The 21,797-nt window shown below is 48.7% G+C and overlaps 1 protein-coding gene and 1 non-coding gene across 2 annotated transcripts in view; one reads left to right on the plus strand and one right to left on the minus strand.

Annotated features, from left to right (window-relative positions):
• Positions 1 to 4,487: 4,487 nt before the first annotated feature.
• Positions 4,488 to 4,569, minus strand: TRNAL-UAG. Its single transcript has one exon. It is a non-coding gene; the product is annotated as a tRNA-Leu (tRNA).
• A 7,619-nt stretch (positions 4,570 to 12,188) lies between these two features.
• Positions 12,189 to 21,797, plus strand: part of EEF2K (eukaryotic elongation factor 2 kinase) — a 62,869-nt gene continuing 53,260 nt past the window's right edge. The window contains 1 exon segment of the mRNA XM_021686818.2: positions 12,189 to 12,537. The gene's annotated coding sequence lies outside the window, so the exon portion shown is untranslated.

A 21,797-nucleotide genomic window follows, 5' to 3' on the forward strand; every position in this document is an offset into this window, starting at 1 on the left:
GCCCTCCCCTTCGTTTCTCCTTCCGACTGGCCCTGCTCCTCCCTCTGGACCTGGTCCCTCCCCTCTTCTAATTGTAATTCGGCGATAGCCCCGCCCTCTCCCTCTCTGAGTCCCCGCCCCTCTCCAGCCACGCTTCCTAGGTGAGTTCCTGGGGCCTGGCCGGAGTCGTCTCTAGAGGCCAAGTGCAGGTCTGTTTGCCGTTTTCCCAGTCTGCTGCTGCCTCTCTAGGGACACTGGACCCTCCTCGCCGCTCAGGCTCCTCTGTGCTTGTCCTGAGATCATCTTGAGATGTTGGAATAGACTCATTCTAGGAGAATTGCTTTTGATCTGCTGCTACCTTAATGTTTTGGGTTCACTCATTCATGCATGTCTCCCTGTGTGTTGATAGTCAGGGTGGGAGGGTCACCTGAGACCCAGGCTTCTGCCTAACCCAGCCTAGCCTTTTTGGGTTTCCGGCTTACTAGCCTGGGTCTGACTTAGCTTAGTAAGCACAGGCTTCTGTACCGGCAAGGATCTAAACCAAAACAAAACTTTTTAAGGTGGTCAAAAGGTATAAACTTCCAGTTATAAAATAAAGAAGTCATGGTGATGTAATGGTGACTATGGTTAATAATACTATATTATATATGTGAAAGTCGCTAAGAGAGTAGATCTTAAAAATTCTCCTTAAAAGAAAAAATTGTAACTATATGTCTTGATGGATGTTAACTAGACGTGATCATTTCACAATATATACATAAATCATTATGTTGTACATCTGAAATTAATATTATGTGTAAGTTATATCTCAAAAAATAACTTTTTAAAGAACTGGTCCTTTGGAAAAAGTACCAATATAATTATAATGGGAAGAGTTAGACCTTATTTTGGTCCTATTTTATAATTTCATATTTCTTCTACTTGTTAATAAGGGGGGCAGTGGTGATCACCATAATCTTTAATGTTTAAACCCACAAAATTTCTTAATCGAGCCTTGCTTTCCACAGAAACACGCCTTCCCATTGTCTTGGTATGAATTATGAGTACGAGGCTGTCAGTGAGTAAACATATCCATGTAAATATCATAATGTGCACACGCACATTATGGCAGAGAAGAAAACCATCACAAGCCTAACAACACCTGTGGCGGAGGGGAGTGAATGTGTTAGAGCCAACATGGCCATCCCCAGTGTATCCCTCTATGCGAAACAATTAAGACAGTTTGGGAAGCAGCTGAGAAGCGCATGCTCCCCTTTGCTCGGTTAAACTGCATGTGTGCATGTAATTTTTTAAAAGCTCAGTGATAATCCTTTATGTCTGTTTAATGCTTGACAGTTTGAAAGGGCTTTCATCTATCTGCTTTTATTTAATTCTTAGGGCCACCCTTACAGAAGGGTTTATTGTTCCCATTGTATAAATGAGGAACTTGGGGTTATATCTAACTTCGAAGTGGACGACGTGGGGGTTCCTCCTCTGCAGCTGGAGTCATTTGGAGGAGCTGCCCAAGGCTCAAACACCACACTCAGTGATGTCTGCTCTTCTGCATCCCAGCCATGTCAGGGCTTCCTCTGAGCTCTGGCATCTACCTTGGGCCATTTGGGGCCGGCAGCCCTGGGGCTCCCTTTCTTCTCAGTATGCACGTGCCTCTAAACTCACTACCTTATTCTCCGACTTTCCTTTCTATCAACCCTGAGAAATCTGTGCTCAGGGCACGGAACACAGGCTTTACTGTCCACCTAATCTTCTACATCTTTTGTCTTCTGCCAAAACACAGCTTTCGAAAAACAAAAGGGGGATCCCTTTCTTTGTTTTCTGGATTTCTCTAAGTCCTCGCCTTCCCTAGCTACACTCTGGGCCTGGGGCCAGTGTGGGTCACTCTGCCAAGAAAGCTTCCCTCCTTACGTGTGTCTTGACCCACTGGAAAGGGAGTCCACTTTGTCCACCCAACGGACAAACCGAGTTCCCGTGAGGACTTTAGAGGCTGCCCAGGTAACCGGCCCTCCGTGCATGAGGTTCTGAGAGAAGGAGGACGTCCTAGCTTACTTGGAAACACTGAGTAGAAGCAATGTGAATGCAGGAAACAGAGCTGTCACTGCGGACAGCCAACCAAATGGACCGTCAAGGTGAATTCGTAAGTTTCCCACTGTGGGTGCTGAAACTATTCCCTGTTGCAGACCCAAGGCTGGGTGTCGAAAATATCCTCCAGTCTCAGAGTGCCTGGCTGGCTCAGTGGGAGGAGTGTGTGACCTTTGACCTCAGGGTTGTGGTTTCAAGCTCCATGTCGAGGATAGAGATTACTAAAAAATAAATTTAAAAAATATCCTCTAGTCTCTCTCATCTTAAAAATATTCCCCCCTGAGTCCCCATTGCCTGTCTCAGTACTGCTCCTTTGGTTCTGCCCCCTTCTCAAAATCAAATTTTGTGATGAGTTGTACACACTTACGTTTATTTCTTCTCTTCAACTCATTCAAAATGGCTTTTTAAAAAAGATTTTATTTATTTACTTATTTATTTGAGAGAGACAGAAGGAGAGCAAGCTGGGGGTTGGGGGAGCAGAAGGAGAGGGACCAGCAGACTCTGCGCTGACCAGGAGCCCGACCCGGGAGTTGATCCAACAATGCCGAGACCATGACCTGAGCCAAAACCCAGAGTCAGACGCTTAACTGATTGAGCCCCCCAGGTGCCCCTCAAAATGGCTTTAATCAGGGTCATCACTGACCTTGTCCATAAATCATATCCAATGGATATTTTTCAGTCTTTATCTTGCCAAGCCTCTTAGCAGTGTTCAACATACTTCCTCTACTGCCTCTTCGCAACACTCTTCTTGGCCTATCGGACACCACCGCTGTTTTCCACGTGTCTCTGACCAGCCTTTCTCTGTCCCCTCTCTCCCACTGCCCTCCCTTTAAGACGACGTTCCTCAGGACTCTGTCTTGGCCCCTTGCACACTTCCTGAGCAAGTCCGTCCATTCCCGTGGCCTCAGTCTCCACCACCTCCCAAAGCTGTATCATTTGTTCAGTGTCCCCTTGACCTCCAGACTTCTGTGTCCCACCTCCTACTCAAGCCCATGTCCCACATCTCAAACTCAGTGTGAATCAAATTGAATCATCTTCTCCACGAACTCCTCTTCATCCTGCGTTCCCCCCTAGGGAGAGGAGAGGCACCCCCAGTGCCACCAGCCAGTGGCTCAGGTCCCAAACCTGGTCATCACTTTTGACATGTTCTTCACATCCTCATCAGGGAGTTCTCTCAGATCACTTCCAAAATGTCTGTCTGACCCACCCTTTGTGTCCTACCCACCATCATAACCATGGTATAAGCCACTCTCCTTTCTCCTAGACAGCTGCGGTAGACTTTGAATGGACCCTCCTCTTCCCACTGCCAGAGGGAACTTTCTAAACCCAAAATTGGAACACGCCACCCTCCCACTTAAGACCTTTTGATGGTTACCCATTGCCCTCAGGATGAAGTTCAAAGCCTCAACGGGGCCTTCAAGACCCTCCTTGCCTAACAGGTCAGCCTCATCTCTTGCCGTTAGTCCGTCCGTGCTGCTCTCTGCTCAGCTGCCCTGAATTGACTTCAGAGTATCTGAAACACACCAGGCTCTCATCTGCCGCTAGATCTTCCACATGCTGTTTCTCTTCCTGGGACTCCTCTCTCCCACCTTCGCAGACCTAACCTCTCAATTTCAAGTCCCAGCTAAATGTCACCTCCTCGGTTGACCCTGAGCCAGGTTAGCACGCACTTTAGAAGACTCCTCACAGGTGTAATTTGAAATTACGGCAGCTGTAAAAACTGAGTGAGTAGACCTGCCTGCCTTGTGTGTTCTGTAGCCTCGGGGGAACTTGGCTTCTGGCACACAGTAGACCTTTCATACATAGTTATTGAATAAATAAATAGATGAGAGGCCCCTGAGCCAAGCCTGAAGACCAGCTATGAGATGGATCAATGAAGCTGGGACTCCAAGGTTGCTAGCCCTACGTGGGGCAGGCCCTCTGCTGCCCCAGCCTTTCTGTAGGGTCACCTGACATGCTTCTACCAACAGAGGTTTGTGGAGTCAGCTGGGGCTCTCCGTAGGACACAGAGGGGGCTGGAAAGGAACCTTCCCTATTGGAAAGGAATCCCTCCCAATTATGACCTAACTCAAGTCATAATTAAAATCAGCCCACCTAACGTTTGTCTTTGCAGGGTAACGAGGTCTGCTCCCTGTGGCCTCCAGCCCTGGAGCATTAAATTAAAGATGTAGGCAGTCTGCTGGAAACGAAGTTATCTCAGATGCTTTTCCCTTGGAAGTAAGGAGACGCTTCTGGTTTTGTTTTTTAGGTAGCCAGATTGGTGGGTTTGTGCACAGAAGAGGGCCTGGGCTGTGGTTTCTGCCTTCTTCCATTTGCACTCCATTTCCTTTTTTTTTTTTTAAAGAGCGTAAGAAAAGAGCAAAAAGGAAGAGGCTTTGGGAGAGGATGACAAACAAATGGAAGAGTTCAGGAAAAGTGAGACCTCAAGGGTGTGGCAGCGGTGGGATTCGAACCCACGCCATCGAAATGACTGGAGCCTAAATCCAGCGCCTTAGACCACTCGGCCACGCTACCGCCCGCTCCGACGGTTTCCGCTGCAACTATATTAGTTTAATGACGTGGCGTTTCATGCTCCGTGGCCCCACCTTCTTGGGTTTGCGCATGCCCAATACGCGCCAAGTGTTTCCTGCGCCTGTTAAGGCGTCTTGGTTGGTGGATCCCTTCTGCGTCTTGGAATCACAGTACTTTTTTGATCGGCAGCAAAAACTACGGTCGGAACGCAGCACTAAAAAGGAAAGAAGAGTTCCCAGCTGTTAAACATTAATATGCAGTCCTCACGTGTGTGTGCATTGGATTTGCCGTGTGCGTCGTATACTGTCTGCGGCCACGTGGGGGCGGTACCGCGCTGTCCCTGCCTCCCTTTCGGGGCTGGGGGTCCCACGGGGAACCTTGCTCTGCACAGAACCTGGCTGGGTCCCCATCTTACGGACTCGCCATCCCTACTCCAAGTCAGCTCTGCAAGCCCTGGGTGGCCCCATGGTTTGGTCCCTGCCACCGCGAGGTGAGAATCACCGGTCCAGGTGAATGTTGTTACAATGAATGTTGTTACGGATTATTAGCATGTTGGGCTCCCTCAAAAGTACTTCTTGTCTGCATATTAGGAAGGGAGAAACTGAAGTGCAGAGAGGCTAAGTGACTTGTCTCAGATGCCCCAGGACCCAAGATTCCCCTCCCAAGACCCAAGACCCAAGACCCTTCCAAGACCCAAGTTTCCCCTTCTTCTGTGCAGGCTATGTTAGGGTTTTCGGTTTTTAATGCAATGAATACAGAGCAAATATACAATACGTAAGTACATAGCAAATTTCTATATCCCATCACCCAAAATTAATTGTTAACATTCTGTGTATTTGCTTCAAATGTTCTTTAATAAAAAATACACTGAACCCTATATATAGATAAGATTCAAGTCTCTTTTGATACCTCAAGTTCTATTCCCCTTCCTCCTTCCTCAGGAGTCTTAGATCCGTTTAGTCCACTTTTTTCTAATTTTACGTACTCTTAGGCGTATCCATTTCCTTGCATGTTTAAGGAAAATAACAAAAATACAGTATAGCAAAGATACGCAGGTGGTGTGGTAAGCTGAAATACCCCCCAAAGATGTCCACATCCAAATCCCCAGAGCCTGTATGTTACTTTATGTGACAAAAGGGACTTTGTTAGTGTAATAAAAGATCTCGAGATGGGGAGATTATTCTGGACTATCCAGGTGGACCCAGTATAATCAAAAGGGTCCTTAGAAGAGAGACACAGGAATCAGAGAAGATTTGAAGACAGAAACAGAGGTCCTCAGTGATACCGCCACAGACCAGGGAATGCACTAGAAGCTATAAAAGATAAGGACGCAGTTTCTCCCCTAGAGCTTACGAAAAGGAACACAAGTGCTTGACACCTTGATTTTCAGCCTTCTGCCTTCCAGAACTATAAGAGGACTGTGTTGTTTTAATCCACTAAATTTGTGGAAAATTGTTACAGCAGTCATTGGAAACCAGTACGGTGGATAAACCAGCCCATGGGCTTGGGAATCACACAGCCTGAGCCTTGACTAGCTGCTCTCCCTGGGCCTGTTATTCATCCCTGTAATGGGGTGATAATAATACCCACCTCACAGGATAGCTGTGAGAATCAGATTCATTCATTCTGCAGATATTCCTTGGGCACCTGCCGCAGGTCAGGCACTCTTCTGGACACTTGGCTACAGTGGAATGAAGCAGAGGAAGATTGAACGTGGTAATGTATGTCATGCACTTAAAAGATTTTTATTATTTACTTGACAGAGAGAGAGCATGAGCAGGGGTGAGGAGCAAGGGGAGAGAGAGAAGCAGGTTCCCCCCTGAAGGGGGAGCTGGATGTGGGACTTGATCCTAGGACCTTGGGTCATGACCTGAGCCAAAGGCAGATGCTTAACCCACTGAGCCACCCAGGTGCACCCTGTGTCATGCACCTGGGATGTGGTAGTGGTGACTCCAGGGACCTAAGCTCCCTCCCAGTACTGCAGTATGCTCACCACCAGAGTTCTTGCCTGGGTGCTGACCACTTGGTGGTATTATTCCACGTACTTCTCCCTACGCCTGTCTTAAGCGGGTGTTTGAGTCTCTCCCAGGACCATACTGGGCCCTGCTAGAATGTCATCTCCAGATTGTGTCTTGTTCACCCAAGGTTATATCTCCAGGACCTAGAACAGCACTGGCCACAAGACTCCTCCTCGTACTGGTGGTTTTGCATGCATCACTCCATCTTGCTACGTGGGCCCAGACAAAGTCAGAGGCAAATGCTTCTTGCTGGAGCTGCCCAACACAAGAGCTCATAGAACTTTTGTCTGGACGTGGCCAAACTGTGGTCTTTTCTTCTGGAAGATCACCTGCAGCCTCAAGCAGGAAGCGGAGACCTATTTAGGATTCCCCCCATCATGACTCAGCATTCTCCTATAGTTGGACCATGTGCTGGGAGCAAACTTCCCCCACCCCAACTCTCTCTGATAATTTAATTCAAGTGAGCATTAATCCTGCACCTACTAGGCCTGATCAGCCAAAGAGCAGGTCTTCTAGGAGAAGGAGAGCTGCTTCCAGAGCTGCCCAGAGCCCTCATGCCAAAAATCCAGTGGGAGCAAGGCCGTGAGCTCATCTGCTCCACTGAGCATTTCTCTCCTGGCCTGTCTGACTTCCCACGGACGTGCTGACTCGGCTTCTCCGGGGATTGATGTCTTCAAGGGTGCTGTTTGGGAGAGGGCAGCTTCTGTGCAAAGCCAGCCCCAGTCAGGCAAGGGTGGGGAGGCCACCGAAACCAAAGCAACTGGACTGTTTCGTTTTGAGGTTCTGTTTCATTTGGTAAAAGTTTGGGTTTTGAAGTGACATTTAAAAATAACCTTTGCAAAAGTAATACGTGTTCCTTGTTGAAACTTGCGCAAAGAAGGAGAAGCACAAATAAGAAAACAAAATCACCTTTAATTTCTCCACCTAGTTAAACTCTGTCAACGCTTTAGTAAAGGAAGGTGCTTTTCGTCTGTGTAAATTTGAAATGTAGGGGCACCTGGCTGGTTCAGTCAGTAGAACGTGCACCTCCGGATCTTGGGGTTGTGGGTTTGAGCCCCACGTTGGGTGCAGATATTACTTAAAAATGAAATTTAAAAAATAAATAAATTGGAAGTGTAACGTAAGGCATCCCCATTGTAAATTTTTTTTCAAACGTCGTATCACATGTATAAAGTGGAAGGGGAATTCTCTCCCTGCCCTTCACAATGGACTCCCACAGCTCACAAACACCCACTGTAAAGAGTAATCTTGAGCTGTCCTTCTGGATCTTTTCCTAGGCAGATGTATGGGCAAACGCCTCACTCTGATCTTGGGATTTGCTTTGCAGAAGGCAAAGGGAGAAATGCACCACCCAAAAGACACAAGTGTGGTCATTTCATAACTTCTGTGAGTCTTTCTATAGCTACACACAGGCCATTTGATGGTTCTGTGATGCGCATCACTTTTTATGCCTTGTAGACCTGGGACCTGAGCCAAGGAGGTGAGCCAAGGAGGACTTCCAAGCTGCTGCTTTAAAGCATCTCACTGTGGTTCCCAAGAGCTTGGGGTGGGGGTGATGAATAGTTGGGAGACAGGACTTTTAGGGCCAAGAAACTCTCTATGTTTCATAGAGAGTTTCATACTCTCTATCATATGATAGAGATGATACTCAGTATCATACTCTCTATGATACTACACGATGGATACATGTCATTATACATTTATCTAGACTCATGGAACATACCACACCAAGAATGAACCTTAATGGGTGGTAATGATGTGTCAGTGTGGGTTCATCAGTTGTAACAAATGTACCACTCTGGCGGGGGACACTGATAATGGGGAGGCTGTGCCTGTGCGGGGACGGGGGAGATATGGGAAGTCTCTCTACCTTCTGCTCAATTTTGCCATGAACGTGAAATTGCTCTATAACCCCTATGGACACGGCCTCCTGTGGACAGATGGACCTGAGCAGTGAACACCTGAGACCCATTTGCCTTCTGTGGCCTATGTGGCTAGTGTGGTTCCCCATCCCTGTAAGAGCCTGTAGGAAGATTATACCCATCCGGGGTGAGATGGAGACTCTATGAGTACTTTTTTGGGGGGCTTAACAGCTTTAATGTGATATAATTCACAGACCGTACAATATACCCCTTAGAATGTATAATTTCAGTGGCTTTTTTTTTTTTAGTATATTCAAAGTTGTGCAACCATCACCACAATTAATTTTAGGTCATTTTCATCACTCCAAAAACAGAAACCCCATACCCACTAGTAGTCATTCCCCATTCTCCCCAAACTCCCTTCCCAGCCCCAGGCAACCACTAATCCACCTTCTGTCACCATGGATTTCCCCATTCTGGATGTTTCATATAAATGAATTTTTTTTAAGATCTTATTTATTTATATATTTATTTGAGTATGAGAGGGAGCGAGCATGCAGTGGAGGAGCAGAGGGAGAGGGACAAGCAGACCACGCAGGTGCCCCTCTTTTGCCCATTTTTAAATTGGGTTATCTTTTTATGATTGAGTGGTAAGAGCTCTCTATTCTAGCTATGAATCCCTTATCAGATACATGATTCGTGAATATTTTCTCCCATTCTCTGAGTTGTCTTTTCACTTTAAAAAAGTATATATATAGTTGACACAAAATCAAGGGGTCCCTGGGTGGCTCAGTTGGTTAAGCCTCCAATTCTTGATTTCAGGCCAGGTCATGATCTCATGGTCGTGGGATCGAGCCCTGCATCAGGCTTGTGCTGGGCATGGAGGCTGCTTGGGATTCTCTCTGCCCCTCCAGCCTGTACTCACACTCATGCTCTTTCTCTTTCTCTCTCTCTCAAAAAAAAATTATATATATATATATAGAGAGAGAGAGAGAGTGTTGACACACAGTCACGATGTCACATTAGTTGCAGGTGTGACTTCTCACTTTCTTGATGATATCGTTTTTGTCTTATGGGTTATTGAGTCCTGTGGATTACTCTGGTGGGAAAGGGGGAAAAAAATCCCTGTCAGTGGGAAGAGGGATTTTCTAACAGAGGCAGGGATTTTGTCCCTCCGAGCTTGAAGAGATGTTTGTCCATGTGAGAGAGGGAAGGGGAGGTTTTAGGACAGGGGAGCAAGGCTTGGAACTGGAGCGTGCCGATGAACGGTCCCCTGTGAAGGGTTTATTTTTCCTGTTGGATGGTGTAACATCACTAGTATGGGGTAATGTTTTCCCTCATATATTCTTTTCTGTTACCCAAACTCTTCAATAAAGTCTGAACAGCTTAGTGTGATGGTTATAGGAGGAAGTTAAGGACCAGGCAAAAACCAAGAATGATCTGGTCCACATCTTGTTGAGACCACCCAGGGCACCTGTCTTCCTAAAGCTACTGGAAGCGATGCCTACTTTTCCCTCAGGGCTCCACTCAAATGTCATTTCTTCAGAAGAGCCTTCCTGAGCAGGTTTGCCCATGGCATCTCTCATTGCCTGCTACGCTTCTCACTCATGGCGCACCTGCAGTTTAAATGGCATGGCATAATGACCATGTGAGAAATTGCTGTTCTTCCATTTCTTATCCCATTAGACAGCTCTCTGAAGGCAGGCCTTTCCCCCCCAACTCCTAGCACAATACTTGGCATGAAATAAGAGCTTAATAAATATTTGCCATAAGAATGAATGTCCAGGGTACTTGGGTGGCTCAGTTGGTTAAGCGACTGCCTTCAGCTCAGGTCATGATCCTGTAGTCCCAGGATCGAGTCCCGAATTGGGCTCCCCGCTCAGCGGGGAACCTGCTTCTCCCTCTGACCCTCCCCCCTCTCATGCTCTCTCTCTCTCTATCTCATTCTTTCTCAAATAAATAAATAAAATCTTAAAAAAAAAAAATGTCCAGAAACCCCAGGCTTAAATCCTACCAGCTCAACAACTCTCTGGAAAAGAGATTCTCTTTTTTTTTATGCTTGCTAGAAAAGATCCAGATTAGTATCTCATGGGGCTACCGGGATGGAATATGCTGATTGGCCAGGTCTTATCATGTGTCCACTCTTGGCCCCAGGTCAGTGGGGAGGGCTATTCTCACCAACTGAGAATAGGATGGGCTGGTTTCCTGAAGACTAATCAAGATCCTCATGCAAAGAAGGGGACTTCTCCTGGGCAGACAAAAATTACAGAGGCTCAGAAGAGTTAAATAACTTGCCCAAGGACACAGAGCTATAAGTGGTTAAGTAATACAGTGAGGGTTTTTTTGGTTTGTTTTTTTGTTTTTTGTTTGGCATTGGACTTGGACAGATTAGCTCAGAGTCTGTTCCTGCCCAACTTTCCCACAGTCAGAATTTCAGGTGCAATTTTGTCTTGCCAAAAGCCAGAGGAGTTTTCCCAAGATGACTAAAGGAGCCAACACTTCAAACCAAAATATCTACTAGCTCTTGTATTTTCCAAAGCTTGTAGCACAGAGGCCAAAGGATAAAACATTGAATAATGGGTTTCAAGACCATTTCGGTTTTTTTTTTCATTCCCCCCACCACCTTATGAGATGCCACCTGTATGTCATCCCCCTCTCCAAGCTGCATAAACTTGAACCTGCTCCCCACAGAGGCCATAGCCGCTGGTAAATGGAAGGCCTTTGGTCTCGGAGGGGAATCTGTTTGCTGGGCTTCACCTGGGCAAAGACTCAGCATGCCCTCCAGCTCTTAAAATGTAGATACCCTTTGCCAAAAGGAGTCACTTCAGAAATCTTCTGGGCAGGGATGCCTGGATGGCTCAGTTGGAGAAGCCTGACTCTTGATCTTGGGGCCTTGAGTTCAAGCCCCATGTTGGGTGTAGAGATTACTTGAGTAAATAACGCTTAAAAAAAAAAAAAAAGGAGGGAATCTTTTGGGTAAATCTATCTCTAAGACCCTCAGTTTTATGATCCGTGATATAGAGCTAATGCAACCTACCTCACAGGGTTGGTGTGAAGATAGAATGAGATAAATCACTCAATAAATATCACTTATTTTTATATTTGAAATAAGAGTTGTGAAATTTCTAAAATTTTACTAGAAAAGTATCTGGAAGAATATCAACATGTTCACAGTAGTTATCATTAGTTTTATATCCTTTTCTTCTTTATACCTTTCCATATTTATCCATCCACTGCACAGATATTTATATTAAGCATTTAGCATGTGCCAAGCCCCACGCTGAGAGTTAGGAATACGGTAATGTACTAGAACGGTAAGGAACGTCTAGAGGGGATAGTAAATAATTGTACAAATAATTTTTATAAGTGCCTAAGTTTTTACAAAGCACAAACCAAAAAAAAAAAAAGCAATTTCCGATAAAAATATTTTAAGTTTACGCATGGAGATTTAATGAGATGGATTTCTAATGATTTCGGAAAGGACTTCTCAGATTACCCGCGGGGCGGGCGCCCCCTTCGCGGGTGGGTGCTAGGCCCGCCCGTTGCATTAGGTGGGGACGCGCGTGTGCTCAGCGGGCGGCGAGGCGCGGACTCAGCGCGGAGGCGGAGCTGGAGCCCGGAGACCCTGCCAGCGGCTGCAGGAGCGCCGACGGCCACCGGGGGGCGGCCACGTGAGCGCCGCGCCGTGAGCCCGCCGGACCAGAGCCCCGCCCCTGCCCGCAGGCTCCTGCCCTGGCTCCAGCCCGGATCCGACGCCGGACGCCCCGCGCTGCCGCTGCCCCAGCTCCCCTGACTGTCGCCTGCGCTCCCGCCCCTGGCAAGCGTCCCCAGCGCCCCGGGATCGTTCCAGCGGCCCAGCGCGCCCCGTGATCGTGCCGGCGGCCCCGCGCCCCGAGATCGATCCGACCGCCCTGCGCGGCCCCCGCTGCCTCCCCGGAGCGCCGGCTCGTGCGCCCCGCTCGCTGCTCCCCGGCACTCTCGGGGGGCCCGCCCGCCCTGCACCCTGGAGCACCGGGCCGCGAGCCTCTGCCAACTCCTCTGGATCTTCGCGGCCGTGGGCAGCGGCTGCAGTGCCTGTCCGCCCGAGGGAGGTGAGTGCGGGCGGCGAGTCGCCAGGCGGATGGGGACTGGGATCCGGCGCTGCAGGCCTTGGGCGCCCCGGTGCACCGGCGCCTCGAGCGCGTTGGGTTGGGGCTTGGAAGTGGGGTCGGAGGCGGCGCAGAGTGTGTGTGTGTGGGGGGGGCGCTGCTTCTCTGGTTTCAACTCTTTGGGGCTCAGTGTTTGCTTCTGTAAAACGGGTGGGGGGAGTCATGCAGATTAACGGCAGTGTCTGTTGGGAAAACACTTGGCACACAGTCGGCTGGGAGAGGAGGTTTGGGGGCCTCCGCCCGGGGCTCCTCGGAACCCGCACAGGGTGCGGGCAGCGCTGCCTTCCTGTCTCCTGCAGGGCCCCTAGTCGCATCCCCTCCCCTGGCCCCTGAACAAGAGGCCTGAATTCCTGGAACCTCTAGGATAGTGTAGACGCGCCCTTGCAGCATTGTTGGCTGCGGGAGGGAGTTTGGGTGTTGGCAGGCTCCGTTGACATGTGCGCCAAGGGCTGGGCATTGATAGGCGAGTGGCGGCGCGGAGGTGGAGGCCTCCGGGGTAAGTCCCGGCCTAGATCTGTCTGTGCAGGGGTGGAGGATTGCGGGGAGCCAGGCCAGCTGCGTCCCTAGTGGGACAGATGGGCCGCATGGAGGGGGCCGCTACATCTGCTGTGGGGACACTCTGGGAGCCTGACTTCTGGGTCCTCGGCCCTGGGCGCTGCCTGCCTTGGGGCCACAATTTCAGCCAGGAAGTTGAGTGACGTAGTGCAGCCCTCTGATTTTACAGAGGAGGAAACCGAGGCCCAGGGTTGTCTAACAAATGACTAATAACGCAAGGTGCACCAAGCGTGGACGTGCAGAGCAAGCAGGTGGGAGCCGCCCGCCCTGCCGGCTGTGCGGATGTGTGTGGAGGGGGAGGTGCCTGGGGAGGCTTCCTGGAGGAGGTGATGTTTGAGCTGATCTGGAAAGGATGCCAGTGGAGGGAGGTAGGGCTTAGAGATAGCGTATGCACACATTCATTCCTTTGTTCATGCATTAGCTTAACAAATATGATAAAGCTTCTCGATGATGTGAATTCATGAAGGTGTAACCTAGTTGGGATTGCCATCCCCCCTCCTTTGAGTTCCCTTCTCAAAGAGGGGAATGTGCAGGGGTCCCAAGTTCTTCTGCAGGGGTTGGGGCAGGCAGGAAGTGGGGGCATGACGATCACTTGAAATGGTCTCAGATTACATAGGATTAATTGTGTACATTCTATGATTTACGGTTTCTGTCTTGTGCTTTTGGTGACAGAACACTACCTTTTGACTGATTAAGGATATAGCCCTCATTTTATTTATTTATTTATTTGTTATTTTTTAAATATTTATTTGACAGAGAGAGACACAGCGAGAGAGGGAACACAAGCAGGGGGAGTGGGAGAGGGAGAAGCAGGCTTCCTGCGGAGCAGGGAGCCCGATGTGGGGCTTGATCCCAGGACCCTGAGATCATGACCTGAGCTGAAGGCAGACTCCTAATGGCTGAGCCACCCAGGCGCCCCTGTTTATTTATTTATAGAGGGTTTAGAGGGGCAGAGGGAGAAGGAGAGAGAGAATCTTAAGCAGGCTCCATGGCCAGCTCTGACCCCACGCAGGGCTCGATCCCAGGACCCTGAGATCATGACCTGAGCCGAAGGCAGGCGCTTAACGACTGAGCCACCCAGACGCCCCGGCCTGATTTTATTTTAAACCGTTTTTAGGGGCGCCTGGGTGGCTCAGTTGGTTAAGCGACTGCCTTCCGCTCAGGTCATGATCCTGGAGTCCCGGGAACGAGTCCCGCATTGGGCTCTCTGCTCAGCAGGGAGTCTGCTTCTCCCTCTGACCCTCCCCGCTCTCATGTCTCTCTCTCTCTCTCTCATTCTCTCTTTCAAATAAATAAATAAAATCTTTAAAAAATAAAATAAACAGTTTTTAATGTATCATGTGGCAGAGATGGCCGTTAGTCACCAATACACTCGTTCTCCTCTTCCTGGGGTATCGCCTGGCTGAATTTCTTGGGCTCCCTTACAGTTTGGTGGCCTACATGACTGCATTTGGGCTGATGGAATGCGAGCAGAAATAACGTGTGCCCCTCTCAAGCTTGAACCCTAAAAACCTCCCTCCCTCTCTCCCCCTCTTCCCACATTTACCAGTGGATTTGGAGGGCTCGGGATGGCCGGGGGTGGGGGCAGAGCTGGGCCCCTGAGAGTGACCATGGAGCAGAGCCCCCCTTTCTGCCTCCCCTGGGAATCCTTGTCTGCTGAAGAGAATGGGGCTCCAGTAAGCTCTTTGGAAGGCCTGGGGCTGTGCATGGGGCTTGTTGGCTGTGGCCTTTCCCTCAGGGGTGATCTGGCTGGGCTGTTCCAACGGGGAGGGTGTCTTTAGGCCTTTTTTCTCACACTGGTCAGATTCCCCCAAAGAAGTCTTGTCCAGTTTTTGGCAGGATTGCCAGTTGCCGGGACACTGAGAACAGTGTGGAAGAAAGCTGAGGGTCAACAGCAGAAACTTGGATTTGTTCAAGCTCCTTCTCTAGGAGGTCACTCTTTCTGGTCTGGTTCTTAGAGCCGAAGCAGAAAAAATTGATGGTCAGAACTACATCCAAAGTAATGCCGGCCGGACTGATAAAAAATAAAAGTTTTTGTGCTAGAGAGATCAGCTCCACTGACCAAGAAGCTGCAGACTGTTGCCTTAGTAAACTGAAAAAATGAGAATGTTCTAGAAAGTGATTGTGGTGCCCACCATGGGATGAAAGCGACTTGGATTTTTTTTTTTTAACGATTTTTATTTATTTGAGAGAGTGAGCGAGCGCATGGGGGCAGAGGGAGAGGGAGAAGCAGACTCCCTGTTGAGCAGGGAGCCCAGTGCGGGGCTCAATCCCAGGACCCTGAGATCATGACCTGAGCCTAAGGCAGATGCTTCACCAAGACTGAGCCACCCAGGCACCCCGCAGCTTGGATTTTTAAATGTTGGCTGGATTAAACCCTTGTAGCTAAAGCTGATGGGCACAAGCAAGAAGGCTTCAAAGGAAGCAGCGCGTCACTAACACGCTGATAATAAAGTAGGAGATGACAGTCTCTGGGTCCCCAAAGTCCCAGGGCTGGGGACACCCAGAGAAGCATTTTAAATGGCTAGAAAGTCAGAGGGTGGACAGTGTTCAGTTCTTCAGCTATGACATTTTCTACACCTAGCAAGGACTGCGCAGGGAGCGCCTGAAAAGCAGGTGGCTCAGCTGCAGAGAATTTCTCTAGGCCACTGGTTCTTGAACTTTACTGCACATCAGAACCACCAGTGAGCTTTTTAAACACAGATTGCTGGGCCCACCTCCAGAGTTTAATTCAGTGGGCCAGGAGTGAGGCCCGAGAATGTGCACATCTAACAAGCTCTCCCAGGTGAGGCCGCTGCTGTTAGTGGTCTTATGACCAGTTTAGCAAGTGGTGGCCGGCTGGATTCAGCCTACATTGGCTTCACACCCAGCTCCCCCACTTTCTAGCCATGTGATTTTGGGCAAGTCACTTAGCCTGTCTGTTCCTCAGTTTTCTTAGGATGAAGCTAATAGTGCCTACCTCGTGGCATTCAGGGGAGGCTTCCTGGAGGAGGAGGCATCTAACCTGAGACCTGAAGGATGAACAGAAGAGTTGGTCAGGGCATGGGTAGGGAGGGCAGGCCAGGCTGTGTGCCAGGCAGACCAGGGAATGGGCTTCGTGTCCTCCAGGGAGCTGAGGGAAGCTATGGCATAAGTGCTTTGTAAGTGATACTGAAACGCTGCGAATCTGTTCTGTGCTACGTGTCTCGGGGCAGGATTGCCACTGAGGGAGAGTTGACCAGGGTGTGGAAAATGGGCTGCCTGGAACCATCAACAGTTACTTCTGCCTGCATTCCACGGGCCCCAATGCGGTCACATGGCTGGATGCACAGGATCCTGGGAAATGTAGTCGGGGGGGGGGGAGGATAAGTCTTTGGCGGAGAGCTGTCAATGCCACAGGAGCTTTTTCTGGCCCTTGGCCACCTCTCCTAGTTCTTCTCCACTTTGCTTGCTCTCCTCCACTTTGTTGGATGAGTGCATTTTACAGATGAGGAGACTGGGGTTCAGTGGTTTGCCCAGTGTCACTCAGCTAGTGTGGCGGAGACAGGACTAAAACCCAGATCTGTTGGTCCCCAAAGCCTGTTGGGCCAGATCCTAGTCCTGAGTGCTTTTCGAGGGCCTCCCCGCGATCTAGGCTTTCCCTGAGATCCTCAGGATCTCAGCTGTGTCTCAGGCTACCTAACCCCCAGATGCCTTGTAACTGTAACTGGATAGTCCCTCCATTGCACACCTGCAATGCCCATGATATCAGTAGAAATTGCCAACTTTTCTCTAGTTACTCATTCATGCAACATGCATCTACGGAGAACATGGTATGTGCCAGGCATTGTGCTCTTGGCTGGGAGCTGGGGAGGAGGAAGACACGGCCCCTTTTGTTCCAGACGCTCACGTGGTCTGGCCACCGAGAGGCTGTATAAACACAGAGTTTCCCTGAGAAGTGAGACATGGTCTGACCTGCCAGGAGTACAGAGTGTCCTGGGTACATGAGAAGGGTGCCCAGCAAATGACTAAAAATGAAAAATCAAGCTCTCTTGTGCATTTTGCGAATTGAAGCTATGATTACGATATTTTGTGCTTTGCATTTTTCTGATTTTTTTTAAAAACACAATTGCCGGGCGCCTGGGTGGCTCAGTTGGTTAAGCGACTGCCTTCGGCTCAGGTCATGATCCTGGAGTCCCTGGATCGAGTCCCGCATCGGGCTCCCTGCTCAGCAGGGAGTCTGCTTCTCCCTCTGACCCTCCTCCCTCTCATGCTCTCTGTATCTCATTCTCTCTGTCTCAAATAAATAAATAAAATCTTTAAAAAAATAAAAAATAAAAACACAATTGCCTCAGAAAAATGTGTTTTTCTGATTTTTTCAAAAAATAAAATTGCCTTTGCTCTATGACCGTTTTGTATGCACAAAGAACAGTGGAGTGCAGTTTTTATGAGCCTTGGCAGAGCAAATGTTGACTTATCTCCTTGGGTTCGGCTGGGGGTTGCTATTCTCATTGGTGAGTAAGCTAATTGCTTCAGTTCAAGAGAAATACCAGAAATGGTATGCATGGAGGTTTGCTTTTAGGGAGGCGAGAAGGGAGAGTGGGCCAGGGAAGGCTCCTTGCCCTTCCTCCGGAATCATTCGAAAGCGGGGACTCTGGGCACTATTAACATGCTGAGCTGAATAATGAATTCCGTGTTGGGGGGCCTGTCCTGTGCACGATAGGATGTTTAGCAGCATCCTTGGTGTCTACTCACTAGACGCCAGGTGTACTCTGAGAGTTGTGACAACCAAAAATGTCTCCAGACATTTGCCAAGTGTGCCCTGAAGGGCAACATTGTTCTAGACTGTTTCTAGACTACATTTGTTTCCTATTGCTACTCTAACAAATCACCACAAACTTGGTGACTGGAAACAACACAAATTTCTTATCTTACGGTTCTGGAGATCAGAAGTTCAAAAGTCAAGGTGTCAGCAGGGCTGAGTTCCTTCTGGAGACTCTAGGGGAAATCCGTCTCCTTGCCTTTTCCAGCTTCTAGGGGCTGCCTGCATTCCTTGGCTTGTGGCCCCAAGCTCCATCTCCAAAGCCAGCTGCATGGCATCTTCACATCTTTCTCTGTGACCCCTGCCTCCATTATTCCAATTCTTTAGTTCTGACCCTCCTGCCCCCTTTTTATAAAGACCCTTGTGTTTATATAGGGCTCACCGGATTTTCCAGGAGAATCTCCCCATCTCAAGATCCTTAACTTAATTACATACATGTAAGGGAACATAATTCACAGGTTCTGGGGTTTAGGATGTGGACAGCTTTTGGAGGGCCAGTGTTCTGCCCACCACATAGAATGTTGGCCTCTGGGTGTAGGGAAGTGACTTAGGCAGAGCACAGGGGGTGGTCGGGGCACAATAACAGCTGGTACTTTTTTTCTTTTTTTAAGATTTTATTTATTTATTTGAGAGAGAGAGCGCACACGCAGGGGGAGCAGCAGAGGGAGAAACAGGCTTCCCGCCGAGCAGGGAGCCCGATGCGGGCGGAGACCGTTGCGGGACTCAAGCCCAGAACCCTGGGATCATGACCTGAGCTGAAGGCAGACGCTTCACCGACTGAACCACCCAGGCGCCCCATCAGCTGGTACTTTTGAGCGCCATTTCTCTGTCAGGCACCACACGTCTGATCTCACTGACTTGTCAGATGTCTCCTGGGGTGGGTACTGTTAGCTGTCCTCTTTTTCACAGGTGAGGATCTTACCCAGGGGAGACTTTCTGGAGGGAGTAGAAATTTGAGCTGGATTTTGAAGGGAACCAAGGGGTTTGGCAACAGTTAGTAATGGAGAGGCAGTTCAGAAGTGGGGTGCAGGGGCTGGGAGGTGAGAGCTTGGTGGTGAGAGGTGACTGGTTCTTGAGAGGGCAGGGCAGGTGGAGGTAAGATGCAGGGAGGGGACAGGTGGGCATAGACATCTGTAAATCAGTCCTTTTATTCTGACATTCTGACCTAAACTCTATTTTTTCCGCAGTAGTTTAAGTAAATGTTTCTTTAAAAAAAAAAAAAATTATTTGAGGGGCACCTGGGTGGCTCAGTTGGTTAAGTGTCTGCGTTGGGCTCAGGTCATGATCCCAGGTCCTGGAATTGAGCCTGCATTGGGCTCCCTCCTCAGTGAGGAGTCTGCTTCTCCCAATCCCCCTGCCGCTCCCCCTACTTGTGCTCTCTCTCTCTCTCAAATAAATAAATACAATCTTAAAAAAAAAAAAAAGATTTATTTGAGAGAGAATGCGTGTACAAGTGGGGGGAGGGGCAGAGAGAGGGAATGCCCAAGCAGACTCCCCGCTGAGTGGGGAGCCCAGCCCCGGGGCTAGATCCCACAACCGTGATCTCATGACCTGAGCCAAAACCAAGAGTCTGATGCCCAACCAACTGAGCCACCCAGCACCCCTAAATAAATGTTTCTTCTTGAACACCTTACCGCATGCCAGGGATACAGACATTAATAAGACACTGACATGAGCTTGACTTAGTAACCTCTGATGTTGCACATTTGTTACTATCCCCACCCCCAGTAAATAAATAAAACCCGGCCTGGAAAGGTATTGATTAGCACTGTGGAGCCCTGCTCAGTGCCAGCCCCTGTGGGGGACGCAGACTCCGGGAAGGCACGGCTTACCCTAGAACAGGGCCTTGGCTCCTAATGGGAAAGCTGGTAATTGACAGTGAGCGCCCCCGGCTGCAGAGTGCAGGCCCTTAGCCACTATATCGGGCTTTGATTTTTGTCAATGTTTTTTTCACCAGCTTTATTGAGGTATAATTGACAAATAAAAATTGTACGTATTTAAGGTATACAATGTGGATGATTTGATATACATATGCATTGGGACATGATTACCACAATCAACCTAATTAACATACCTATCACCTCACCTGGTTACCATTTCTTAAGTGTGTGTGAGAGCAATTAAGTTCTATTCTCAGGGGGCACCTGGGTGGCTCCGTCATTAAGCGTCTGCCTTCCGATCAGGTCATGGTCCCCGGATCCTGGGATCGAGCCCCGCGTCGGGCTCCCTGCTCGGCGGGAAGCCTGCTTCTCCCTCTCCCACTCCCCCTGCTTGTGTTCCCTCTCTCGCTGTGTCTCTCTCTGTCAAATAAATAAATGAAATCTTAAAAAAAAAAAAAAAGATCTATTCTCAGGGGGCGCCTGGGTGGCTCATTCGGTTAAGCTTCTGACTCCTGATTTTGGCTCAGGTCATGATCTCAGGCGTGTGAGATGGAGCCCCACATGGGGCATCAGGCATGGAGCCTGCTTAAGATTCTCTCTCTTCCTCTCCTCTGCCCCTCCTCTCTCTCTCTCTCAAATAAATAAATAAAATCTTTTAAAGAAATAAAAAAGATCTATTCTTGGGGTGCCTGGCTGGCTCAGTTGGAACAGCACGGGACTCTTGATCTTGGGGTCTTGAGTTTGAGCCCCATGTTGGGTGTAGAGATACTTAAACTTAAAAAGATCTCTTTTCTTAGTGATTTTCAGGTATACAATAGAGTATTATTAACCATAGTCACCAGGCTGTACTTTACATCCCCAGGACTTACTCATCTAGCACAACTGAAACTTTGTACACTTTGACCAACATCTTCCTGTTTCCTCCACCTCCCAGCCCATGACAACCACCCTTCTGCTCTCTGTTTTTAGGACTTTGGGTTTTTTTTTTTTTCGATTCCACATATAAGCAAGATCATGAAATGTTTGTCTTTCTATGTCTGGCATATTTCGCTGAACATAATGTCCTCTGGGTTCATTCATGTTTTTGCAGATGACAGGATTGCCTGTTTTTTGCAAATGACAGATTGAATAACATTCCGTTGTGTATAGACACCAGATTTCCGTTATCCATTCATTTATCTCTTAGGTTGTTTCCATACCTTGACTATTAAAAAGAATGCTTCGGTGAACAGGAGAGTGCAGATATCTCTTCAAGATAGGCTTTTCTTTCTGGTTTGAAGGAAACTGAGGACTCAAGCTAGGGCCCAAAATACTCTTGGAACCAGCCAGGAGCAGCCCAGGGCAGCCTGCCCCTGCTCCCTCCTCCCCCCGCCAAGGTCCCCCGTCACAAAGCGGACTGTCCCTTCTCTGCCTGGCAGCTCCTGTCATTGCCAGATGAGAGAGTCTGTGCCGAGGGCTTTAGCATGACACCTGGGACACAGGACGCTGTCCACATATGTTGTCTTATTTCAATAAAAATTACTCATCTTTGAGGTCAGTAGGAGCAGAAGTATCTTCTGCTTTCTTATCAGTCATTTGCTGCACAAAAGCCACACCTTTCCTTCTCTCTCACAGTGAGTTGAACTCACACTAAACTGTGAGAAACCCACAGCTCCTTCTGCTTGGTAGTACAATAAGACAGCATTCTTGGCATGGGATCTAAAGGAACCAGGAGAAGACCTGCCAGTCTGGGGGTGGTGGAGTACAGAAGGGAAGTGGGAAGTTCAAGGGAAGCTCAAGTCTCATTTATCACACCAGGAAATCAATAGATAAGGACCCAAATAGATAAAATAAGAAATAACAGAGAAACCATTTTTTTTATTCTTATGTTAATCCCCATACATTACATCATTAGTTTTAGATGTAGTGTTCCATGATTCATTGTTTGTGCATAACACCCAGTGCTCCATGCAGAACGTGCCCTCCTCAGTACCCACCACCAGGCTAAC

Source organism: Neomonachus schauinslandi, chromosome 5, assembly GCF_002201575.2.
Source record: "Neomonachus schauinslandi chromosome 5, ASM220157v2, whole genome shotgun sequence".
Lineage (NCBI taxonomy): Eukaryota > Metazoa > Chordata > Mammalia > Carnivora > Phocidae > Neomonachus > Neomonachus schauinslandi.